A 12,213-nucleotide genomic window follows, 5' to 3' on the forward strand; every position below is an offset into this window, starting at 1 on the left:
AATGCACGGATCCGGAGGTTCAGCCTGGCTGGTGGCTGTTAAATATTCATCAGAAGGAGATCCGTGGCTGAGGCTCTTTTTTTAACTCCTTGTCTCCTGAGAAGGGGGCAGAGAGAGAGAGAGAGAGAGAGGAGAGCAAAGCTTAAAAAAAAAGATGGGGAGAATGACATAGGCCCTATTTATAGGGGAGGGAACCCTAAGAGGATCCAACAGAGGACACCCCAACATCTGGAGTGTGTTTGTGTGTGGGGGGGAATTCCTTAGGAGCTGCTGCTGCTTGCTGGACCGTGGATTTCAAGGGATGGAAAAGGGATGCGAAGCAAGATTGCATCGAGGTGGGATGCGGGGAGAAAATGGGGAGGGTGGGCATAAATGTTCTCTCTCTCTCTCTCTCTCTCACACACACACACACACACACACACACACACACACACACACACTTACTTCAGCCTCTCGGCCTTAAAAATATACAAGTTTTTTTTTAAAAAAAAATCTTATTTATTTATATCCTGCCTGCATTATTTCTCTAAATATCTCGAGGCGGCAAACGTATCCAACACAACGTCCTCCTCTTTTCCCCACAACAGTCCTGTGAGGTGGGCTGGGCTGAGATAGTCACCCAGTTGGCTTCCATGGCTAAGGGGGAACTAGAACTCACTGTCTCCTGGTGATTGGCCCAAAGGCACCCAGCCAGCTTTCACTCCTAAGGTGGGACTAGAACTCACCGTCTCCTGGTGATTGGCCCAAAGGCACCCAGCTGGCTTTCACGCCTAAGTCGGGACTAGAACTCACCGTCTCCTGGTGATTGGCCCAAGGGCACCCAGCCAGGACTAGAACTCACACTCTCTTGCAGAATGCAAGAGAATGTAGCCATTTGCTGTATATAGAGGCAGTTTGGTGTAGGGATGAAGGCACCAGGCTAGAAACCAGGAGACGGTGAATTCTAGTGCCAGCTTAGGTAGAAAAGCTAGCTGGGTGCCTTTGGGTCAATCACCAGGTGATGGTGAGTTCTAGTTCTGCCTTCAACATGAAGGCCAGCTGGGTGACTTTGGGCCATCACCAGGAGACGGTGAGTTCTAGTCCTGCCTTAGGCATGAAAGCCAGCTGGGTGACTTTGGGACAGTCCCTCTCTCTCAGCCCAGCCCACCTCACAGGGTTGTCATTGTTGTGGGGAAAATAGGAGGAGGAAGGTGTGTCGGATGTATAAAAGTTAAGTTTGGGATCCCGCTTCTCTTAAAATCAAAATGGCAACCTGCGATTTCAAAGCTTAATCCTTCCGTGATACGTTTATCGTCCTGTTTCGGTTTAACTGGATTTGGGAGATCGTGTTTTTTTTTCCTCCTGGTTTTTAACATCTTTTTAATATCCTCACTTCTCATCTTTGGGTTGGAATCCTTCCAAAGATTTGGGGAGGCGGATTTTTAAGAGCTGCACTTGAAGGATGACAGGCTCTCTCATTCTGTACTTTGAAGTTGCTTCGGTGCTGGATCCCCTGGGATTTTCCTCGGGTTCGTTTGATCTCTCTGGGTGTTTACGAATTTTTCTGACTGTCCCCGAGTTGATTTGGAAACATTTTTGTTTACCCTGGAGGGACATTTCATGCTGGGTGTGTTAATATTACTTCAGCTCCAACTCTTTTCTCACACGGATCTACTAAGATCATGGGAGGAAGGGTGGGAATAATACAAGTAACACCCCTCCTTCAAGAAGAGGGGGGGTCTTCTCCTGGAAAGTCAACCATTTCTGGTCCAGGTTTTTGATCTTCTCCCAAGATATTTCTATCTCTCATTTATGTCTCATCTATCTCATTTATCTATTTCTATTTCTAACTACTTGCCTTCTCTAGAACGTTTGGTCAAAACTCTGCAACCAGACTGGACAGCTGTTCTTCCTTGAGAATCTGACGGGCTGCCACAGAGAAGCCGGTGAGCGAGGTCAACCTATTCTCCAAACCATCTGAAGGCAGGACAAGTAAGAATGAGTGGAAGCTTGTTAAAGAGAAGAGTCGAGCTAGAATTCAGGAGAAATTTCCTGATAGGAAGAACAATTAATCCACGGAATAGCTTGCCTCCGGAAGCTGTGGGTGCTCCATAACTCGAGGTTTTAAAGAAGACATCGGACGATCATTTGTCCCAAAACGTATAGGGTCTCCTGCTTGAGTAGAGGGTTGGACTAGAAGACCTCCAAGGTCCCTTCTGGCCCTATTATTCTATGTTCCTCTCTAGTGAATGTTTCCAAAAGATTGACGTGGTGTTGCAAAAATTCCACGGTCCGTCACGCTTATTGACATAGCCCTAGGCGACATAGATGGGACTATGCAGAGATGGCTACATCACAGTTAAGATTGCTTTGAACCCAGTTTACGGCATGGGAAGTCAACCGTGTGGCTCTTGAGAGCTCTGGGAGACTCATCCCAAAATTATCTACCAAGAAAGAGATGATGGACTTAGTCGTCGATCTGGTCCTGCAGGGTACACAACCTGATGCGAGATGTCACAAAACTGAGAACAGGCACAAACAGACACACAAAGTTTTGAGAAGTTAAAAACCTCCTTGGTAATGCTCCAGAGGACAGTTGAAGGATAGCGAGTGAAATTTGGAAATAACCTTGGGAGATCAAATGAGCAGAGAAAAGTCCCAGGAGAGTCAAAGACCCAAGCAACTTCAAAGGGCAGAATAAGATCCTAGCATTCATGTCTGTCTGTTAAAAATCTGGCACTGCATTTTGCTTAGCGTCTCATTTTCCTAACCCTTATTCTTCCTCAGCTTAAGCGGAAAGGGGAAGAGGAAATTTGCAACAATCTATTTCTTTCCCTTAATGTAGTGTGCTCACCCCCCCAAGTATGTATGTATGTGTGTGTGTGTGTGTGTGTGTGTGTGTATGTTTGTTTGTGTTTCTGTTGGTGTCTGTTCCCCACTTTTGTGCACACCTTCTGTGTTAGGTGCATCTGTATACACCTTTTCCTAAAACAAGGCAACTTCCTTGTTGGTGAGTGAATTGTGCAGTTGGTAACCATAAATATGACTTCCTTCATTGCCTTTCTTGTCAGATGCCAGCTGAGAAGGTGCTCAAATGGCAATCTCCAGTATTTATCCAACTGTCATAAATACACGGTGGTTTCCAAGTGCCCAAAATTTGGATTTCATGACCGTGGAGATGCTACAGCAGTCAGCCATAAATGCGAGGACAAATGCTTTTGTTCCTTCGAACTGTCGCTAAACATCACAAGACCCATCCAGACCCTCACCTGACACACCCACACCTGAAGAAACACAGACATCCCTTAAACTCCACTGAAGATGTTACCTAGCCTGGTAACACAACGTTCGGAAACCAACCCACAAGCTCGGAGAAGGAAGCTTCACCCTCGTCCTACACCTGAGCTGCAAACATTGGCCGCTGTTGTGAATGTTTTAAAATCCACGTTTCAAAGGCCTCCCCAGAGCTGCCTGGGTAATTCTGGGAGTTCACCTCAAGACGTCAGAAAGTTGCTAAGGTTCAGAAACCCTGTCCTGGAACAACTGCAGAATAGGGCAAGGTTTGGTACGGCCAATTAATTCTAGCAGCCTGGAGACTGACTTTCTGAAGCAGATAGGGATCCCGGAAAATGTACGTCCACCACATCTGGAAGGTACCAACGATCTGGAGAATATAGAAAGTGCGGTTTCTTCTAGTCTCTTGTCTCCCCCAGAAAAGCTCTTTGTGTTCAACAGCCTCGGTGATCAGAGATTTTTGCAGCTGTCCAGCAAGTCAGACAAAGCCTTGTTTAGAGGGTGAATATTTCTCATCGGTTGGGATGCTGCTGCTCTGGACAGCTGTGAGCAAAGCCAGATGCCAACAGAGGAGAATATATGTAGCTGTAGATGGAGATGTTACCTAGTTGGGTAATAAAATGTAAAAAAAAAAAACCCACAAAAAACAACCAAGCTGAGAGAGCACCGCAGACTCCACCTTTTGTTCACTTACAAGCATACACAGCAATCCTATAAAGTTAATCCCTATTTTTTTTTCTAATGTAGCTCAGGGCTGAATTGTTGGGAGTCCTTGGTGCTCTCCGAAGTTGGTTGCTTGCTTGCCGACGCTTCGTTACCCAACGTCTTCAGTTCAAGCTAGCATTGTCTGCAAGCAAACAACCATGCTCAGGGAGCACCCCACAAAGTTAGATGGTTCAGTCTTGGTTACAACTTCTGGGAAAAAAAACCCATTCTTTTTGTTGAGGATCATCAATTTCACTTAGGGTTTTGTTTTGTTTTTTGAGTCTTTTGAAGTTGGGGAGAGAACTGCCAAATTTCTGCCTCCAAAGAATATTTATAGCTTGGTTTCCTGATCTCCGACAGTGGTCAACCAAGAGGCTGAATTTCCAAGGCCAACACTAAGGGATGCTAGGAGTTTTATTCAAGGACATCTGAAGGACTACAGGCCCTCAACATCAAGAGTAACTATTCTCCAAGGAAGGAGGGACATGAGTGAGATGGCCATTGTACCCTTGGGGAGAAACCATGCACTGTGTTGTGTTTTTGAGTGATCTTTGGGGAGCACAGTGGGGTGTAAGCCAAAAAGGGCACAAGATTAGAAGAAAGGCATGGCCAGACCAACAAAAAAATCTGATTAAACCCTAACATCCTCCAAGTTACAACCCAAGGTTCGTTCATTAGATTAGTGGGTTCCTTCCTTCCTCTATTTCATCATTATGTTCTGACATATTCAAAATTACAATCTAGGAAGCAGGCGATAGCCAAGGTTTTCAGGGGGAGCGCCAATCCCACTGGAAAGAGATTAAATTGGGTGATTTGGCTATCCTTCCCCTTGTTTGGACCTTGACTGCTCCAAAGATCAATATAGGTCTAAAAAGGTAAAGGTAAAGGTTCCCCCGCACATGCGTGCTAGTCGTTTCCGACTCTAGGGGCCGGTGCTCATCTCCGTTTCAAAGCCGAAGAGCCAGTGCTTGTCCAAGGACGTCTCCGTGGTCATGTGGCCGGCATGACTAGATGCCAAAGGCGCACGGAACGCTGTTACCTTCCCACCGTAGTGATCCCTATTTTTCTACTTGCATTTTTACGTGCTTTCGAACTGCTATCCTTTCTTTTAAAGGAGACACTAGGTTAGGGAAGAGATGGGGAAGAGATGACCCTGTCCAAGCAAGCTTTAGCTGTTTTGTGTGTCCCTGCAATTCTGGAGAGCTCTAGCTGGACTCAGCAAAGTCAGTTCATTTTGCTGGCTTGGCATCCAGGTTACCATCAATTATCATTAGAAAGTTTCTTGGCTCAGACATCCTCATGTAAACAGCTCGAGGTATTATTCAGTGAGGGATGGCAAAAGCAAACCCTGGCTTTTTGCAGAGACCTGACCATGGAATGGAGAAGACCCAGCTCATGGTCTAATAAACAGTGATCGGTTGCATGTGACATTAAGCCCCGCTCTGCTTAACTGTGGCTTTCCAAATAAAGCACATTGAACTATTGAACTGAGTTTGTCCAATATACTAAGTCTTCAACTACGGCTAGATTTGCACCAGAATAACAAATTTGGAAGGAACCTTGGAGGTCCTCTAGTCCAACCCCCTGCTCAGGCAGGAAACCCTATACCATTTCAGACAAATGGCTGTCCAGTCTCTCCTTAAAAACTTCCAGTGTTGGAGAATTCACAGCTTCTTGAGGCAAGCTGTTCCACTGGTTAATTGTTCTCACTGTCGGGAAGTTTCTCCTTAGTTCTAGCTTTCTTCTCTCCTTGATTGGTTTCCATCCGTTGCTCCTCGTCCTGCCTTCAGGGGCTTTGGAGAATAGCTTGATTCCCTCTTCTTTGGGGCAGCCCCTGAGATATTGGAAGACTGCTATCATGTCATCCCTCAAAATTTTCCTTAAACTAGACACCATATTGTTGCCTATGGTTAATAGAAGTATGGTTTACCGTACTGCCCCAGGTATGGGCATTTGCCAACACACTGGTGAATTAGACACACTATGCAAAGGGGACGCGGTGGCTCAGTGGGTTAGGACGCTGAGCTTGTCGATCAGAAGGTCGGCAGTTTGGCGGGTCGAATCCCGAGTGCCGCGTAACAGAGTGAGCGCCTGTTACTCGTCCCAGCTTCTGCCCACCTAGCAGTTCGAAAGCACGTAAAAATGCAAGTAGAAAAATAGGGACCACTACGGTGGGAAGGTAACAGCGTTCCGTGCGCCTTTGGCGTCTAGTCATGCCGGCCACATGACCACGGAGACGTCCTCGGACAAACGCTGGCTCTTCGGCTTTGAAACGGAGATGAGCACCGGCCCCTAGAGTCGGAAACGACTAGCACGCATGTGCGGGGGAACCTTTACCTTTACCTTTACCTATGCAAAAAAGGGGATGTATAATTCATAGTTCAAAGAATCATATGAACCCAATTATTATCTTAGCGGGTTCAGTGAAAAAGATGGGTCATCTGAAGCTAGCGTATTGCCTATTTGTTTAGGCATTATATGTTTGTAGGAATGGAGTCACTTTGTTGGCCTTGTTGCTGGCGTATCGTGCAAATCCTCCAGTTTACTGTAAAACCAAATTGACTGAATTTAGTTGCATTTATTAAAAATACACAATTATAAGCCAAACACAGCTTGACTTTAGAAGGATGTGTGAAAATCTAGAAGGTATGTGGGGATGTGTTAACAGTTGATGCAGGCATAGTCCTGCTGCAGGGCAAGACAGAACTGTGTCCTGGTTTGCTCATGTGAGTCTTCTCTGCGGTTGATTCAGAAAGTGCTTCTGAATCCCAGAATGAGCTAAATTGAGCAGTTGGCTTAACAGCAGGCAGTAGAGTTTCCACAATTTTGCTGCCAAATGCAACAGATGTGGGTTGAAAGAAAGCAGTCGAAGATAGGGTGTGTGGGGGGGAATCTCTCTTTGTCAGTTGCGAAATGGCTGGCGGGAGAATGGCTCCATCCATGATGGTAGGTGGTCCTCACACAGAGGACAACAGAATGACACAACCACAAAAAAGGGACAGATGGAAAGAGAGCCTCCTGCTCAAAGACTGAGCAGCCTCGTCTGTAGGACAAATGAGAAGCAAGAGTTTGAATCTTGATTAGGGTTTGGGGCTTGAAAACTGTCATCAGAATTCTTTCATTATGGCTTCCTAAGTTTTCTTTAACAAAACTAACCAGAACTTCTTAGATTCTTGTACACATCTCAATTGAATTTTGTTGTTCCTGTTGGGGAAAAGCTTGGGTTGCTTTCTGGATCCAAGGAACTAGATGTTCAGGTTCAGAGGATCTTAAACTCCCAGCTAGTCCAGTAGCAACATCTGGCAATGAGGGATGCTGGGAATGTTGTTTGGCAAGTCATGGAAGACCACAATTGCCCACTCGTGTATTTACAAATTGGGTGGACCACTGTCTCACAACGGAGGACCCGGATCGGGTGTTTTAAAGGCTGTAGAGGACATCATGGAAAGTGATACGAGGGAATCACCAAGATGCAGAGCAAATTACTGGGCCTTTTCCGAAGGGGAAGAAATTGGGGAAGAGAAAAAGGAACACAGGTTGTCCCCAATTTACAACCATTCATTTAGTGACCAGTTACGACAACACTGGAAAAAAGGGACGTATGACTGTTTTCACACATGCGATCCTTGCAGCATCCCCACGGTCTCGTAATTTGGCTCATATTTACGACAGTTGCTATTTTCCAGGGTCACCGATCACCTTTTGCAACCTTCTGATGAGCATAATCGAGCAGGTTCACTTAACAACTGCAGCAATTCACTTAACAAAAGGTCGTAAAGTGGGGCGAAAAGTCACTTAACAACCGTCTCACTTAGCAATGGAAATTTTTGAGTTCAATTGTGGGTCCTAAGCCGCGGACTACCTGAAAAGCCAGGGACAACAGCCTTACAGGTCCAAATTCAAAAGGAGAGAAGAAGGGAGAGAGTGGACAAAGGGTCCAAGAAATAAAAAGATTCAGCCATTGCTGCGTCATTTTCTTAAACTTATTTTCGAATACGTTTCTTTTTTTTTTGTGCCAACAAAATCATTGAGAGGGATGAAGTTCAGAGCAGGAAGCCCGCAGAGGGGAGAAGACCTCATAAAGACATCAGAGAAAATGTGCGAAGAATAGTGATGCAAAATTACTATATTTCTTTAAGACACATGCACGTCTTCATTTCCCTCAAAGCTGAACAAAATTACCTGCTCGTGCTAAATAACCTAAAGAGCAATTTAAAAAAAGACAAGCAGAGGATTGTCAGAAGAGGGGCCAAGTAACGTTGGCAAGAAAGGGCATATGCTGAAAGATGAGAGCCAAGTGCATGATGGGAATATCTCTGAACATCCCACTGCTGAGGCTGAGCGTAATGTTTGCCAACTGACTTGGAACAGATGGTGAGAGATAAAGCCAAATCTGTAAAGCTCTGATATGCAAAGGGGAGGGAACGAGGTATTTCAGATTTTTGAAGACCTCCAGGGAAATTATGGTGGAAATCTTAGGACATCCCTTCTTTTTTGGAGAGAGGTGAGGTTCGGAACAGCATGGGTGAAATAAGAGACCTCCAGAAAGAATGTAGGACTTCAGCCTTCTCCCCACAGAAGCGTTCCAATTCTAGGATTCAGAAGTAGTGAGTAAATTCTTCCGAAAGAGCCAGAAGGCGTATCCAAACATCTAATCAAAGAGGAGATGTAGAAAACGGAAAAAAGTGGATGATGGGGGGGGGGGAGAGAGAAAAACTCTATGCCTGAATAAACCAAAATTCCATCTTCTGTCCTCTCTTCACCCCAGGAACGGGGATTTTTCTGATTTGGGGTGTGTTTTCCTCATGTATCCCAGAGAAAGGTGGGTTGTCACTCCTGGTGGTTCTCCATCAAGACCATCTCAGCTCAAAAGCTTTGGAGGACCTGCCGTCTGCCTTGAACATGGGCTCTTAGCAAGCCAGCCCAGAATCACAAATCCTAGGTCTTAATTCCCAACAGAGAGAAAAAGCATTAATTTAGGACATAAAGGGGCCAGTTTTCAGGGAATATTTATTTAAATTAATGTTTTTTATGGTGCCTTCAGCAAGAATGTTTCTGAAGAGAAGGGGCACTGAAAATAACGTAATGTTGAACATTTAGGCATAAAAATTATTTTATTTCCTTCAAACACACCCCCCCACACACACACACCCTCTATCTTCCAGGTAGATGATGTTCATCAGTACAATTTTAATTTTTATTTATTTATTACATTTATATGTTGCCCCTCTCACTGTGGAAGTGATTCTGTTAAATGGACAAGTGTTATTCTGGGTAGAAATTACTAATTACTAAATATGGATGTTTTAAGACATTGGTCTTTCTCCTAAAGTTCACGTGTGTATTTCTACATGCATCCCACAAACACAAAAGTTACACGAGCATTTGACTTTATAGAAATACCTTAGAATTTTTCAGTATCATTAAAGTATAAAAAGCTACTGGACAAAAATAAGATAAAAAACATAAAATTATGATTATGATGTACTATGTTAACTATGATCTATCATGGTTATGATCTACCATGATTGTGACCCACCACCTTAATTCTTCTCCTTCCTCTTTTAACCCTTTTTAATTCCCTCACCCAGAGGTGGGGAACTATGCCCCTCCCCCCTTTATGACTTGTGGACTACAACTCCCAGAATTCCTGAGCCAGCCCTAACGCATTAATCATCAATTTGGTCATGTAGATGAATGTCTTTCTTGATGTTTGCTGGTGCTTCCAAGAATCATTTATCTACACTAGCATTTTTCAACCTTGGCAACATCAGGATACATGGACATCAACTCCCAAGAATTCTGGGAGTTGAATTCCACCGGTCTTAAAAGTTGCCAAGTTTGAAAAAACACCGGTTTGCGTTGTAATGATTTACAATGCATATTTCTGAGCAGCAGACAAAATACCAGCTGCGTTGGTTGTCAGCCCAAAACAGCCAACTACCAGCCTCAAATAGAGTAATTCAAGACTTTGTCACTTGGGGATGAAAACATCGTTGGATCTTTCCAAGTAGGCGGGGTGATATCAGCCAAGCTCAATTTGTTTGAAGCCATTGTTTTGGGCTAAGGTTGAAATTTACTCCTAGCGCCATGTATCTCCATTGTTAACGCTACTCGTGCTGGATTAACCAATTCTCCTGAATTTTTCTTCAATGTTTTCCATTCAGTTAAGATGGAAAAACCATCTCCTGACAGTCAGTTCGATCTAGCGGTTAAAAAAAATCCAGACTAGAAACCAGGAGACGACGAGTTCTAGTCCAGCCTTAAGTATGAAGGCCGGCTGGGTGACTATGGGCCAGTCACAGAGGTTAATTGAAGGTCTGGTCCGAACCGATGCTGTTTGTTGATTAATTTGCATTCCGTCTTTATTGTTTTTACAAATAAGGTGGCGGGTGAGTTCAGCCATAGACATCAAAGCCAACTTGGTGACTTTCGGCCAATCAACCAGGAGATGGTGAGTTCTAGTCCAGCCTTAGGCATGAAAGTCAACTGAGTGACTTTGGGCCAATCAACCAGGAGACGGTGAGTTCTAGTCCAGCCTTAGGCATGAAAGTCAACTGAGTGACTTTGGGCCAATCAACCAGGAGACGGTGAGTTCTAGTCCAGCCTTAGGTATGAAAGCCAACTGGGTGACTTTGGGCCAATCAACCAGGAGACGGTGAGTTCTAGTCCAGCCTTAGGCATGAAAGTCAACTGAGTGACTTTGGGCCAATCAACCAGGAGACGGTGAGTTCTAGTCCAGCCTTAGGTATGAAAGCCAACTGAGTGACTTTGGGCCAATCAACCAGGAGACGGTGAGTTCTAGTCCAGCCTTAGGCATGAAAGTCAACTGAGTGACTTTGGGCCAATCAACCAGGAGATGGTGAGTTCTAGTCCAGCCTTAGGCATGAAAGTCAACTGAGTGACTTTGGGCCAATCAACCAGGAGACGGTGAGTTCTAGTCCAGCCTTAGGCATGAAAGTCAACTGAGTGACTTTGGGCCAATCAACCAGGAGACGGTGAGTTCTAGTCCAGCCTTAGGCATGAAAGTCAACTGACTTTGGGCCAATCAACCAGGAGACGGTGAGTTCTAGTCCAGCCTTAGGTATGAAAGCCAACTGGGTGACTTTGGGCCAATCAACCAGGAGACGGTGAGTTCTAGTCCAGCCTTAGGCATGAAAGTCAACTGAGTGACTTTGGGCCAATCAACCAGGAGACGGTGAGTTCTAGTCCAGCCTTAGGCATGAAAGTCAACTGAGTGACTTTGGGCCAATCAACCAGGAGACGGTGAGTTCTAGTCCAGCCTTAGGCATGAAAGTCAACTGAGTGACTTTGGGCCAATCAACCAGGAGACGGTGAGTTCTAGTCCAGCCTTAGGCATGAAAGTCAACTGAGTGACTTTGGGCCAATCAACCAGGAGACGGTGAGTTCTAGTCCAGCCTTAGGTATGAAAGCCAACTGGGTGACTTTGGGCCAATCACCAGGAGACAGTCTTGCCTCAGGCTTGAAACCCAGCTAGGAGACTTTGGGCCAGTCCCTCCCTTTCAGCCCAACCCACCTCACAGGGTTGTTGTGGTGGGGAAAACAGAAGGAAGGCATGTCGGATACATTTGCCGGCTTATTCATAAAAATAATAAAGAGGGAATGCAAATAAATAAAAAAGGCAGCATCAATTCAGACCATACCTTCAACTAAGCTCTGTAATGGGATAGAGGTGGTCGAGGGAGGAATCCTACGCTATTGTTGTAGATTGTATTAAAAGAATTTTAAAACTGTTCCAAATTTTCTATCCCAATTCATACTAAACAAAATCAAGAGAGGGGTTGCTTGACGTTCTTTCTCACCCTTCCGTCATCAGACATTTAATGTCTTCCCCCAAATCCCTCCTGTTTGCTTCTTTTCCCGTTTCATTCCAGGTGAATTCAAAATTCCTTTACATCCCTTAATTTCCTTCCCATCTCTGACTCTATAATCCCAAGGCTACATTAGGTGAAAAAATCTGCCATGTTTCTTTTCAGGGATCTTTTGAAATCTTGCTTCGTGGCTTAAGAATATATTTGAAACGACTGCCCTCTGCAGTTAGAACAAGGGTATTGCAGGAGCTCTCCAAGGTAGAAAATGTTTTACCTCAATTAAAATTTAAGAGGAAATTAGAAAATTGCTTGATAGCAGGTTCAGATTTCTTGCCTATTTTGTCCAGGACTGTCCATTCTGGAACAGAAATCAGGGCTTCTGGCAGAGACATCTGCAATTTTG

The sequence above is a fragment of the Vipera ursinii genome (assembly GCF_947247035.1).
Source record: "Vipera ursinii genome assembly, chromosome: 14".
NCBI classification, from domain to species: domain Eukaryota; kingdom Metazoa; phylum Chordata; class Lepidosauria; order Squamata; family Viperidae; genus Vipera; species Vipera ursinii.